Raw genomic sequence first — 14,422 nt, 5'->3', positions numbered from 1 at the left:
TCAGAGATACCTTACTGGGGAACAGAGAGCTGGGGTATTGGTTAGAAGAGGCCCCTAGAGAGACATCAATTCTTAAGTATCTCCAGCCTTCCTCAAGCACAGATCTAAAAGGTACTGGCTGCTGGGAACAAAAGCCACTGGAAGATGGTGTGCACAAAAGTGGAAAAACTTTGAGGGGGCATGGGGAGCACTAACAGCATTTGTTGTGACCCTTCAAGTCCCATTTTTATCAAAGATGATGAATTGCCTCTTTGATAAGCTACCTCCTGCAGATGGTGGACATATGCCCACTCTAGGACCTGGAGGGGAGACAAAAACAAGGAGATGAGAGCATGAACTCTCTGAAAAACCTACATTGATATTGAAAAGCAAGTTGTTGTTTCTGCTAGGTTTGTGTCAGTGGTAGATTTTAATTGCAGGGGGAGGAGAAGTTGGCAATGTAGACAGACAAGAGGACTGACTATTCTGTGTAAAACAGGGAAAAGGAAATACACCTCAGAAAAAGTGGTAATGATCGACTCTTGGGGTTAGAATCACAGTCTTTGATTGAATAACATGGCAGGGTTTTGATTCAATAGTAATCCGATTTGGGTGGCATACCAATAATAAATTCTCCAGCAAACTGAAAAATTCTGTAGGGTAATGGAAAGCATTTGAACCCCATGGTTTTCATTGAATTAAATATGAAAATGTATCATACAATCGATACCACAATATTTGATTCAATCAGTATTTCAGGATGGGAGCTGTTTTCTCCCATTTGTTTTTATGCTGTCGCAAAATATTTCAATTTGCTTCAGAATTTATTATTGACAAATCACCCTAACGGCTGTTGGGGGTTGGGGTAGGGAACTTGTCACAGAAGATTGGCAGCTGAGAGATGTTGAGCAAAACCAGGCCTGGAGAAATAGCCAGGGAATGCAGAATGCTCAGGTGAAATTCCAAAATGGAGCTGATTATGCACAGAAAGGAGGAAGATAAGGATATTTGTCACTGGGAGAAAGGAGACAGGACAGGTGACCCTGCCTTTCCTCTGGAAGAGGACTACTGTTAGAAGCAAGGGCCTGCTCTGGGCAAAATTATGAAGCAGGCAGTGGGGTATCCCCACCAACTCTGCTCTCTGTGACCCTGGCCCCAAGAAGAAAGGGCTTTCATCTGTAACCCTGCAGTAAGTGGCCTGGTGCCATGTTACAAAAATTACCTTGGAATCTCAAAAACTTGGGTGTTAGTCTGTTTTCTTCCACAAACTAGCTGTGTGGCTTTGGGTAAGTGACTTAACTGACCTGTGCCTGTTTATTTGTGGAATAGTGGCAAATTCTTACTTTCCTCAGAGAGCTGTTGTAATTATTAAATGAATGCATATTAAATGAATATGTGTGCCATGCTCAGTACTTTATAAGGAACCTGTAAACAGAAGCTATTATTATTATTTCAGTTATCTATTGCTGTATAATTAACTTATACTCCAAAACATTGTAGCTTAGAACAATAACGATTCTGCTGATCAGTTCTCCTGGGCTGAGCTGGGCTGGCTCCACTGATCTTGGCTAGGCTCACATAGGCATTTGTGGTCAGTTAGAGGGTCAGCTAGAGGCTAAATAATCCTGAATGGCCTCACTTACATGTCTGGAGGTTATTTGGCTGTTGGCAATGGCGATGACTGGGCCATGTGTTTCTCGGCCCCCAGCAGACGAGCCCAAGGTTGTGACATGGCAGCTGGGTTCCAGGTGTTGCAAGAAAGCAACCCTCAGTGTGAAAACGTTATTCACATCTCTGCTTGTGGCATATTTGCTAATGTCCCCCAGTGGCCAAAGCAAGACACAGCACAGCTCAGATTCAAGGAGTAGAGAGAAGCTTCATCTCCTGATAGAAACATGAATACACTTTGCAAGAACATAGATTCAAAGAAGGGAAGAATCTGTGACTGCATTTGTAAACAGCCATTGTTACCATCGCAATTTCTTTCAGGTGCTTATCATATCCCACCTCATGTAAAGCCATAGACATGGAATATCTCTCTCACTGGCCTAGAGTTCCTTAAGGGCAGCAGATTTTTGCATCATTTGTGTCCAGAAAAGGTAGGTGTTTGCATCATTTGTGTCCAGCAAAAGTAGGTATATGAATGAATTACATAATTTTATAAGAAGGACTACCTCTAGAAATACATTCATACTAAAGAGTTAAAGTGATCCAAATGGTATGCCTCACAAGAGTATTTGCATTTTTAAGTTAATGGCAAGAAAATGGCACGGCTTAACATAAACATAAGCGCTGGGTAGAATTTTAGGAATCACTAGTGGGTGACTATTTTGGAAAAAAGTATCTCTCTCACATTCCTCAAATTACACCATTAGACAACTCTCAACTTAGACGTATAAGTATGGCTGCACTGTCTGCAGATCCTGAGGAGTGTGGGTAGTTCATGGGGTTGCTCCATTTCTCAGGTCTTAATTAGTCACGCATGGGGTTCTGGACTTCACCATCCTACTGGCTTCAAGCATGCTTGGAAAGAGGTAGAAAGAACTAGCAGAAGTTCATTGGAATTGAGAAAAGCAGTAAGATCGAACTCAAACTGGAACTGATAAGTCTGTAATCAGTCAACCAATCAGACACGTCGAGAACCAATTATGTGTTAGTAACTGCCTCAGACACTAGGGATACATCAGTGCACAAGACAAACAAAGTTTTTGCTCTTTTAGAGCTCCAATTCTAATGTCCGATCCAAAGAGATTGAAACTAGAAGAAGCAGGAGCCAGGAGCAATCCTGAAGGAGAGATTGAAAAGCATTCAAATTTTGAGCACTGGGGGAGATGATATGAAGTCTGTTCCATCTCAACTACTCACAACCCTCAGTTCTCCCTCCAGGCATGGGGACTGGCAGAAACATGGCAGGCAGAATGGTGCAGGCATCAGTATCTTGGGAAAGAAACCACAGATATGCAAGGCATAGGTTCATGCCATGCCCGGGACTTTCTAAGCATACATCCCAGTCACTGTTCTGAACGTTTTATATGTATGAACTTATTTAACCTCCACAACAATTCCATGACTGTATAAATCATTTTTTTGTGCATAACAGATAATCACAAACCCTTAGTAACATACAACAATCAACATTTATTCCTCAAGTATCTATGGGATTCAGTTGATCTAGACTGGGCTGGGCAGCTTTGCTGATCTTGTCTGCACTTGCTCATATATCTAGGGTGCAGCAGGGGTGAAATGATCTAGGATGGCTTCAGCTTGGGCAAGTCAGCTCTGCTTCACATGTCCAATTGTCCAGCAGGCACGTCCTAATGGCAGTGGCAAAGGCACAAGAGAGAATGTCTCAGTGCACAAGCCACTCAAAGCATTTGTTTTTCTCACATCTGCCAATATCCCATTGCTCAGAGCATGTCACGTGGTTGAGCCCAGAATCAAGAGATGGGCAGACCACTATTCCACTGTAAGGGGGCACTGATAAGTTGCAAGACAAAGGGCACAGATTCAGGGAAGGCTGGAGAATCGTCACCAATATGGTACTCTACCACAAAGAAGTGAATACTATTTATAAGCCTATGTTACAGATAAGAATGATGAACACAGAAAGTTTAAGATACTTGCCCAAGGTTACCTGGCTAGAAATTGGTGTACCCAGAACATCTGCTATTTCTGACAACGCTTTATCATTTCATTTCTTAGCTCTGGCTTAACCCAAAGATAATTCTAAGAATATGGGCTATATGGACTCCTCCTCCTTCAGGAAACATTCCATAAATATTTTTTCCTTCCAGCCTTTGGCAAGCATTAAGCCACAGTGCATTCAAGGTTAGACTTCTAGTCAAATACCCAGAGTTCAGGAGTTAAGTGTTACCATTTGGATGTAGAACTACATGCTATAACAATTAGCCACACTAGATTTTGACATTTGGGGAAGCTGAAAAGCCTGATGAGAACGCAGACTTACATAAATGTCCCTCTTCTCACTGTAGAGGGGTGCTGCTTGGGAGAAGTTCTAAGGCAGCACTATAGGTCAAGCCAAGGTTTTACTCAGAAAATTGTTAGTAAAGAGGAGAAAAAGCAATCTCATAGTTGCCTACCATGAATTGGTGTATCTTAACTTTCTTGGATCACAGACACTTTGAGAATTGATGAAAGTGAAGGACCTTCCGTTTCATCCTATCTATGATAGGATCAGGCTGCAATAATTTTAGTCTGGACAATTTCTAAAGCAGATGTCCATTTTGGCCCTACAAATTACAGTAATGAGCTCATAGACTGTTTAACTTGGAATCACTGAACTTTCTGGCATCACTTTAGGGAATAACTTGTGGCAAAATATACCCCTGGCTAGATTCCAAGTCAAGAGAAGGTCTTCTTTAAAGAAGAAGTCTCTGCCCCTTTATTCTGACCTCATCCCAGCTACTCCAAAGATATACCCAGAAGCCCACACTCATATCATTCCTCTCCCAAAGGCAGCCAAAATGTCCCAGCCACAGATTCAGAATGATTTGTGTCTGTCCTGAGTCCAGTTGGGAAAGTCTTAGGGATTTTCTGCAGTGAGAGGCAATAGGGTGCAGTAGTTAAGGGTATGTATACTAGGGTGAAGAGCATAAAGATTATCAAATCAATCTCCTTCTTCTTCTTCTTCTTCTTCTTCTTCTTTTTCGTCGTCGTCGTCGTCGTCTTTCTATCTCCCTCTCTCCCTCCCTCCCTCTCCTTCTCTCGCTCTCCACCCCCTGTCTTTCAACTTGCTTTCAGAAAAGAAGAAAAACCGTCTCTCACTCTCCATCAGAATTTATTTTTTAAATCTCATGAAGAGCTCCTGATTGACCCTGTTTGGGTCATATGAACCCCTTGGTTCAATTACTTTGGAACAGAGAAGAGGGTCCTATGATTGGCCAAGCCTGGATCATATGACTATCCTGTACCCCAAGCACAGATAGAACTTTATGACTGACCATCTCCCCAAAACCACAGAGCATGTCAGAGAAGGAGTTCTGCAATTGTAAGAGTGGTGTAGGGCAGATGAAACTAGAAGACATTCACTGCAATTATTGAGTACTATTACAAGAAAGAGCCCTATAAAGCTGATCCGCCTGTTGCGATAGGATGTTGTGGGAACATTGCTTATCATATTGTCGTGTTTCTCAAACATTAGTGCACTTCAGAATCACCTGAAAGACTTGTTTAAACACAGATTGCTGTGTCCTGCCCCCAGAATACAAATGCAAGAATGTGTGTTTCTAACAAATGATGATGATGCTAGTCCAAACGTCACTTTGGAAAGTGCCCTCTCTGAAAAGATCCTGCAAAAAATCTCTGTCTGGTCTCAGTATTATACCACAATGAGTGTTGCTTCTTACCAATTGGTTTATTTTGATTTGTGTAGACACTGAATCTTATAAATCATGTCTCCCTCTATGACTTGGTTTCTGGAAGGTTCAGGGGTAACTGTGTGGACCAGTTCTATCATGTCTATGAGGCCACAGAGCCTCAAGTTCATCCACTGCCCTTAACCTTAGCTCCATTTCTTACTTTCATTTTTGTTTTCCTTTCAATCTAAAAAGTAATTTGGCTGAGAGTGATAGAAACCAAGTTGAACTATGTTAAACCAAAAAAAAAGGAAGATTTATTATAAGGATACTGAAGTGTCCCATGAAAGAGGAATGTGGTCAAGCCCAGGAACTGCTAGGGTGAGGGGCCACTAGATACCCCCACCTACCATCTTGGCTTTTCTCTCACTTCCTCTTCATTGGCCCTCTCTGGCTTTCTTTGTAGGTAGAAACATGATCACTGACAGCTTCTGAGCTTTACTTCTTGAAAACTCTGTCAGCTGACTAGATGCTTGCTCCTAGTCTAGATTAAAAACTCCCAAGGAACAGCTCTGATCGGCCCAATCAAGGCAGGTGTCTAACCTTGGACCAATCGGCTATGGTAGGGGTAAGGTCATCTTGTATAAAATGGCTGCCCTGCAGTAGATATTGGCTTGACTTTGAGGGACTGTAGTTCTCATAAATAGATGCTAGGAGGGTAACCTCACAGGTTCTCACCTCACACTGTTTCCTAATCCATTTTATTGCATCTTGGTATATTGTATATGTTAATGTCAGCCACCTGAAATAATTTCCAGAGCAACTTAATGGATAGACAGTAATACTATTGGGATATTCTATTAGTTAGGGTTCTCTAGGGAAACAGAACCAAGACGATTATACGATGTGTGTGTGTTGGGCTTCATCTGGATTGTAGAGATGAAGAGGGTTTGTGTGTGAGTGTGTGTGTGTGAATGTGTGTGTGTGTGTGTGTGTGTGTGTGAGAGAGAGAGAGAGAGAGAGAGAAAAGGAGGTTAAAAGGAAGAAAGATTATAAGGAATTGGCTCATGTGATTGTAGAGACTGGCAAATTGAATCTACAAGGTGAGCCAGCAGGCTGGAGACCCAAGAAGAGCCAATGCTCCAGTTTGAAGGCCATCAGACAGAAAGAACAAATATTGCAGATGAAGTCCAAGGCCATCTTCTGTAGAATTCCTTCTTGCTCTAGGAGGCCAATAATTTTGTTTTATTCAGGCCCTCAACAGTTTGGGTGAGGCCCACCCAAGTTAGGGAGGATAACCTGCTTTAGCCAAAGTTTACTTATTTGAATGTTAATCTCAACCAGAAACACCCTCACAGAAACACCCAGAATAATGTTTGACCACATATCTGGGCATTCCAAAGCCCATTCAAGTTGACACCTATAATTAACCATCGCAGATATTTTTTAATGGTATAAATTATATTTTATTTCATTTTTGAATACCCAGTACCTAGTCCAGTGTCTGTCATATAATAGAGGTCAGTTAATGTTGAATGAATGGATGGATGGATGAATGAGCAATTACATTTTAATGCCCTGGAGAGGGGAGGAGTCCTTGTCATTTAAAGGAACTCTGAGGTTAGGCCCTTTATGTGGAATGTGAAGAATTATATCCTAATTCACTCCACTTATGGGTTCTGATTCTAATTTATTGGGTCTCCCTAACACCCTCAGTACAAAAGTTTAGTGGTTTTAACTTTCTTTTTTCCTCAAATGACTAGGGCTATGATAGAGACACATACTTTAGTGGCAGAGACAAGAATTTATCCCTCTACTCAGCTTTCAGCCTGAGAACTTCCAGCTCACCGGGATTCTGTCCAGGTGGTCTGAGAAAGAGACTGGACCCAGTCTCCCACACCTGAACCCAAGAGGCAGTCTGCACTTTTCATGGCTGAAGCTACCACATGGCAGATGGTTCTTCCTGTAACATGTCCCAGCAAAAGTCATCAAACTGAAAGTATCAACTTCCGACTCCTGGATCTGCTTCCCTGCATTTGGCTGGGGTGGGAGGGGTTGGAGTACATATTTCTAGAAATGTGTTGCCAAATTATTTTTTTCTCCAGTTTACAGACCCTTATAGCAAACGTTTCTGGCTAGTTACATTTGAAGGAGGTTCAGATACCACACCATGATAGAAGGCAGCTGCTGGAATTTTGTTCAAATCCTAAACTGAAATATCAAAAATGTGTAGAGAGCCTATGCTGGAGGTCGAAGAGGATGACCAGGAAGTCAGCAATCCTCTATTTCACCGCACTGAGCCTCAGTTGCCTCATCTGTAAAATAGGGGTGATGATAATGCGTAATGTTGCAGTCATCATTTAATTACATCATAAATTCATTTTTATATATACTTGTTGAACATCTACTGTATGTTAACCATTGCTACATAGATATGGTCCCTTCCTTTGTGGGCATGTAAGAAAAATGAGCTGGGCTTCACTGAGCTGAGCCTGATGCAGTAGGTGCAGTAGGTCAGGGCAGCAGCCACCACCATGACACAAGGGGTAGCAAGGAGTACCATGAGATCTAAGACCTGTGAGCACAGGCTGGAGTTTGGTGAGCCATTTGTCACCACCATTGTATCTTTGACCACTCTACTGGATACATTGTGCCACCAATGCAGCATCATTTTGAAGAGAAATAGTGAATTCTTTAGGAGAGAGAATATTAAATATAATGAATTAAGTCATTCATTCAGATGACTTGACGATTCCAGGCACTTTATGGAGTGCACAGAAGTGAACACTACCCAAAGATCACAGCAGGCATAACCACAATTAGGAAAAGAAATCAAACCCTGAAATGTTTTAGATAAAAAATCTAAGTTACATAAGAACATAAAGAACACTTATCATGGTGTACTTGCAAACACACAAACAACAGAGCCAGAAACACAGTCAGTGCCCAATAAGTGTACATTTCTAGGTATTAATTTGGGAGATAGCAGAGTGGTAATAATACAAAAAATTTGACTTGTAAGTTCTGGATTCTGATCCCAAATTTGTAATTTACTAACTCTATAACATACTTTCATTGACACATCCAATAACTATTGAGCCCCTGCTATGTGCCAGGCATCCTTGTAGCCCCATGTTTGTGGGCTATGGGGAAAAAAAATAGACAAAAATCTCTGATCCTGAAGTTACATTTTAGTGAGAAGAGACAAATGATAAACTAGTAAAAGATATGTCAGATGCTAATGAGTGTCATGAAGAAAAACAAAAAAGGGAAGAGGGACAGGGGCTGAGGGAAAGGGTTGCTATCAAACAAATGACAACCTTTCTGAGCCTCAATTTTCTCATCTGTGAAATAGGTTATAATCTCCATCTCATCAGATTCTCTTGATAATTACACTAGACAATGTAGATAAAGTGACAGGCCCTAAAAAATCTCAATGGATGGGCCCTCCCCAGTCTTCCTTTAACCTACTCTTGCCAATAAAATCCACATTGCCAACATTCAGAAGAAGCACCTTCCTGGCATTTCAGAATATCCCCGGTGTTTTTGGTCTGTATCTATCTTGAGAGCATCATCTTGCCATTAGAAGATTCTAGGCATTTGCTGTAATCTATGGGAAGGCACCCTATGCTGCGTAAAACACTCATATTTAGGAACCAAACATATGAATTCAAGTCCTGGCTCTGCTTCTACCAGTTGTTCAACCTCAAGCCTCCATTTCATTGTTGTTAAACTGAAAATTATAGTACTTACAGTAGTGCACTGTAGAAAGAGTTAAATTAAATCATACATAGACTAGCACTGAGAACATTCCCTACATGTAGTGGGTACTGTGCCTATTATAGTTCTTCCTCTTCTCATATGGGTACCGGAGAAATGAATTGTCATCTCCAAGAGGCCAGCTGGTAACAGCATCAACACCTGCACTAGCATGTGGCACCTGTTTATGCCTCACCTGCTGTCAGGTGCTGCCAAGAGGCAGCCTGCACCCCAGGAAAGGCAGATAAACAGACTTTGATGTAGGGGACACATGCAGAGGTGCTGACAGGTGACAGGAACCATGTGGGGATGTCGAGGCACCCAGAAACTAGGAACAGCTGGAGGCCGTTAGCACTCCTAAGAACAGGGGAAGGAATAGTGTTATGTGGGAGCCCAAGGAGAGGTGGAACCATGAAGGGGGGCCTCCAGCAAGAGCTACAATGATGGGAGGACATAGCCTTCCAGGGAGGTGAGCAGAGAAGGGGCAAAGGAGAAATACTCCGACCTCTCCTCCCACCTCTAATCTTGCTCAAATTAGTGGAGTCCAACTGAAAGCAACCTGGCAAAGAGCCCAGTGTGTGGGTCCACATTGCTGGGTCTCAGGGACACACAACATAGCAAAAATTAGTCAAGAATGAATCTTGGAGAACAAAAGGAGGAGAAAAAGAACACACTATACCCTGATGTTTACTTTTGAAACACATCTGGGCACCCACTGTTCCTTTATGACAGTGGTTCTCACACTGGAGCCTGCCACAAAAAAATAAGTAAATAAATAAATAAACCCTGGAGGCCTTGTTAAACACAGATTACAGGGTTCACCCTAAGAGTGTCTGATCCTGAGGTCTGAAGAGGTGCCTGAGAATCTGTATTTCTAACAAGCTTCTAGGTAGTGTTGATGCTGCTGATCTGAGGACCACACTTTGCAATCCACTGCTTTTCTTCTGTGCTTAGCATTTAACCAGGTGCACTACAGCACAGGATAGCTCCATGGCCAGCAGGACTATGGGCAGCTGAGAACTATGGAAGGCAGCCATCTGCAACTCCCTCACTTGACAATCCCAGGGCCATGGACCCTGCCAGATGGGCTGCCCTCACCTTTCCTTCACCAGCCCTATCCTTGATCCCTCCAGACCTGGTTTCTGCCTTATTCTTGTTAAGACTCCCTGCTCTACCTGTTCAGTTACCCATGGTTTACACTACACATGCTTACACACACACGCACACATGTGCGCGCACACACACACACACACACCGCAGGCACATACACGTAGATGAACACACACACTCTTATTAGCTGTACCTGGACACCTGGCCCATTTCCTAAGGGAAGATGAGTCATCCATACTTAGGGACCCTGTGGCATCCTGTGCTCAGGCCAGGAGGTCACAAGTCCTGGTCATGCAACATTGCCTCTCTGCAGGCAGCACTGCCAGTCTGAAGCTTCCAGTAACATCTCTATTTCAGAGAAAATAAATACAGAATGCTACTTGGTCCCTGCCAAACTGGATCATCTGTGTCCCTCTTCAGTTCCCTGATGGGCTGCGACCCATCCAAGAGCTGCTTTCCTCTTCCCCTTCTTGTCCTTGTCAGGCTCCTTGTCTGATCTGTCCCTTTCCTCAGCTTCCTGCTTTAATGATGTCACCCTAACAGTAGTCCCTCTCTTCCATCTTTATCCAGGTGGTTGTAGTCTGGCTCTTGTCCCATTATCCTATACCTCCTCTCCAACCCCAGCCACCGAACAACAAGAGACCAACTCCTGACCAATCAACACAGCACATTCCCCTGAACAAGGCTCAGTCCAGAGCTGGGCCTGAATACCAATCTGGGCAATCAGACTGATTCCTTGAAATGGGTGTGCAGACACCAGAGAAGCCTCCCTTCCACCAAGTCATGAGAGCCAAAGATGTACAACTCTTAAGCACCTTGAAAAAGACCATAGTGAGAATATTTTTGCTATGGAGAAATTGGCAAATACTACAAATCAGAGATGTTTTATTTGTAGAGCCAATCATTAAAACCTTTACCAGCACACAACAGCACAAGAAAGAGACACTCTGTTTTCATGAGGTGGCTAAACTGGGACGCTGTGAAGGCAGCAACTTCTTGTGCTGCATGGAGAGAGCTGTGGGTAGCAGCAGAGAATGGAGGCAAAGCAGGAAGAAGCAGAGTCAAGACTAACAAAAGAGAAAAAGAGAGCTGACAAAATGGTATGTGCTCCTGTATCCAGCCATGTCTGAATGCAAACCATCTCAATTATATAAAACTAAAATTGCCTGTTTTGCATTAACTAATTTGAATTGGGTTTTCCTTCAAGCAACCTGAAGAGTTCTGACTGAAATAGGACTTAGGAAAAATTATCTTCCACTTGGGAATTCTTAAAATTGTCACCATATAGTCCAAAAGGGAATCAGTCTTCTCATGGTTCCAGGGTGGAAAGAGATAAAGCCTGATTAGCTCCTGTCAAGCAGAATGCAGGGCATCTAGGGTGTGGTTCTTCAGTGTTAGATCACACTTTCAGCCCAGCTGAGAGGTTGGGGGAGATTCAGGCCAGGCACTTCAGAGATTGGGTGACCAACTTGGAGAATTCCCCATCACCATTATCACCATCATGAAGCTAACGCTAGACTCCTTTGATTTCCATTATTGTGAATCTCAGGATGCAAATGTTTATGACTGGCCCTAAAGGAAGCAGAATTTGTCACCCTAAAATATGTCTTTTTGGCATAAGGATTATTTTACTTTGATTATTTTTAAGAAATGGTAAACACAGGTGAAGCTCTGAAAACTGAGTAGAAGTTACCCTTTTATAAGAGACACATATTTATAAGGGGGTATCTCCTTCTCTGTACCAGGAAGAGAAGGATGACTCCAAATCTTTAGAAACTCTTATCGGTGGAGAAGGTACAGACTTAAATCTGCATAACAACTCTACCCTATTTTACTGTGCTTTGCCTGGTCATCTTCCATAACTGGCCTTCCCCCATCCCCAACATCTTTTGTCTTTAGCAGGAAATTATATTTAATGTTAATGGTTTGCGTCATTTAGGAGGGTTATTTGGTTTTCTTTGGTCTCTCCCAAGTATACATGTTATTAAACTTTCATTTTTCTCCTGTTAATCTGTCTTTATTCCGGGGGTAGGGGTGGGGTGAAGAGGGGGGGTCTCAGACAAGAACATAAAAAGGTAGAGGGAAAATTATTTTTCCTCCCTGACATCCCCTTTCCAGCCAGGACTCCTCCAAATTCTCCCACTCTGCCTGCCACTAGCTCAGGCCAGTGGTGCATACCAGCCCTCTCAGGAGAAACAATGCCAGCAAGTCATAGGAGACTTCGTTATTGCCTAATTCTCTAATCTGTGTAGCCAAGAGAGGTCATTCAAGCACCATTGGCAGGAACAAGATGGTATGTTCCAGGCTACAGGCAGTCTCCACCCCAACATAGGAGAGGCCACATATTAAACCCCTCCCTCAAAGGTATCACTGTGCAATCCCAGCTTCAAAGGCACCCAGTTGCTGTCAGAATCTTGAGGGATGTTGATCCTTTTGGAAGTGCCCACTTGTGTTATTTCTGGGCCACTCTCCCCAGTCTTTACCCCCTCATTATAAATACCCCCATTTTTTCCCACAGGGTACTTAACCTGCCCCCAGACTCCCATCTTTTTCCTCATAGTGATTGGCCTTGAAAATCTGACACCAGGAGGTTCAGATTTTGTTCCTTCTAGCAAAGAGAGGAGGAAGAAGAGAGACTGGGGCTCATCCTGCAGGCCAGGCTGGGCAGGGGAAGGAGGGTATTCCACCACAGAGAGAGGGCAGTGGGGCTGAGCCCCAGGAGCCTGGAAGAGAAAGACAGCCCATGGATGATCACCATGGTCAGAAAAGGGGCCCTGGGTCAAGAGTATGGCCAGCAGAGAGGGGCTCAAGAGGTTGAACCCCAAGCAGGAGCCTGCCTGGCCTCTGCATGTCCAGACCCAGTCTGAACGCACATACACCCGCACATACCATATACACACCACATATGCCCACACTCCATAGAAACACATATGACAGACATACCATACATATAAACATATCATATACCACACATCACACACTCATTCCTGTGCAGACATGATCACAGAAAGATAGATACACACCCTCATACACATACACCTACACAAACATATATAAATATATATGCTTACAATAATGTACACATACAAATACATACATGTGTGCATGCATGTACACACACACACACACACACACACACACACACACACACCTTGTAAAACCTATAGCTCCTTGTAAAACCCCAGTTCAAAAAGCAATCTACGAGATGCTTCCTTGATCAAATTCCTTCCTTCTTCACTGACCCAAAGCCATTTTTCATCTCCTCACTGCCACTCCAACCTCCAAGGAGTTGGGTCACTTTCCCCACTCCTCCCCCAACCCCAGGCTTGTTTTCCTTTCCTAAATGGTCTTAAACTTCCATCTGTCATCTTAGGTCATTAATCCCAAGAAAGAAGGCCAAAGAAACCTACCCCACATAGCCAAACCATTAACTAATCGCCAAAGGTGTGAGCTTGACATCATATTAATCCCACTGCAGCAGCCTATCTCCAGTGCCTTGCTTCCTGAGTTATGCTGATAAAAAGGACGAGCCACCTGCTACTGTTCTCGATGGCATTTCCATGATGGATGACCTGACTCCGGAAAGGGTGTGGGTCAGCCACAAAGACTCATGTGTCAGGCTGAGGAAGTCGCTGAGAGGTGGGCAGGAGCGAGTGGCCAGCTGCCAGGGTAATTGTTTCTCCAGCTGAGAAGAAGCCAAGACAGCAATGTCCCCAGATACTGCTGCCCAGGCCTGACTAGCCTAAACTACTGCTCCAGGATGGCAGGGCCTCTGAAGAAAAGCACAGGTGAGAAGACCTGAAAGACACCCAGCCCCCTCCTCCCAGCAACTGTTGTCTACTAAGTCAGCAAGTTCAAGGAGACCAGCTTTCAACTAATCGCCCATGATCTGGAGACACAAACCTTTCTGATTGTGGTCCTTGAGGACAGGTGGTCTCTCTAAGCTTCCTCTTACCTCCACTGGGGTCTTAGAGGCCATGCCAGCACCGTGCAGGGACTGTCTGATGGCCTATTTCCCAGCAGGGATTGTCAGTGAGTCTGCAAGCGAGCGTGCACACACATCCTGCTTCTCCACTTCCAGGATCAAAATAGATTGTCTGATTGACAAACCTCCTCTGTAGTTCGTGTGCTCTAGGGTCATGGGTCAGTCATGGCTACAGTTACAGTCAGCTGAGCTAATCCATTTATCTTATTTACACTGTGTTCCAGTTTCCATATGTGAAGTTGAGGCCTTCTGAATCTGGTATGCAAATTAGATA

Source organism: Pteropus alecto, unplaced genomic scaffold, assembly GCF_000325575.1.
Source record: "Pteropus alecto unplaced genomic scaffold, ASM32557v1 scaffold28, whole genome shotgun sequence".
Lineage (NCBI taxonomy): Eukaryota > Metazoa > Chordata > Mammalia > Chiroptera > Pteropodidae > Pteropus > Pteropus alecto.
The sequence above is the reverse complement of the archived record's forward strand: the minus strand, read 5'-3'. Positions refer to the sequence as shown.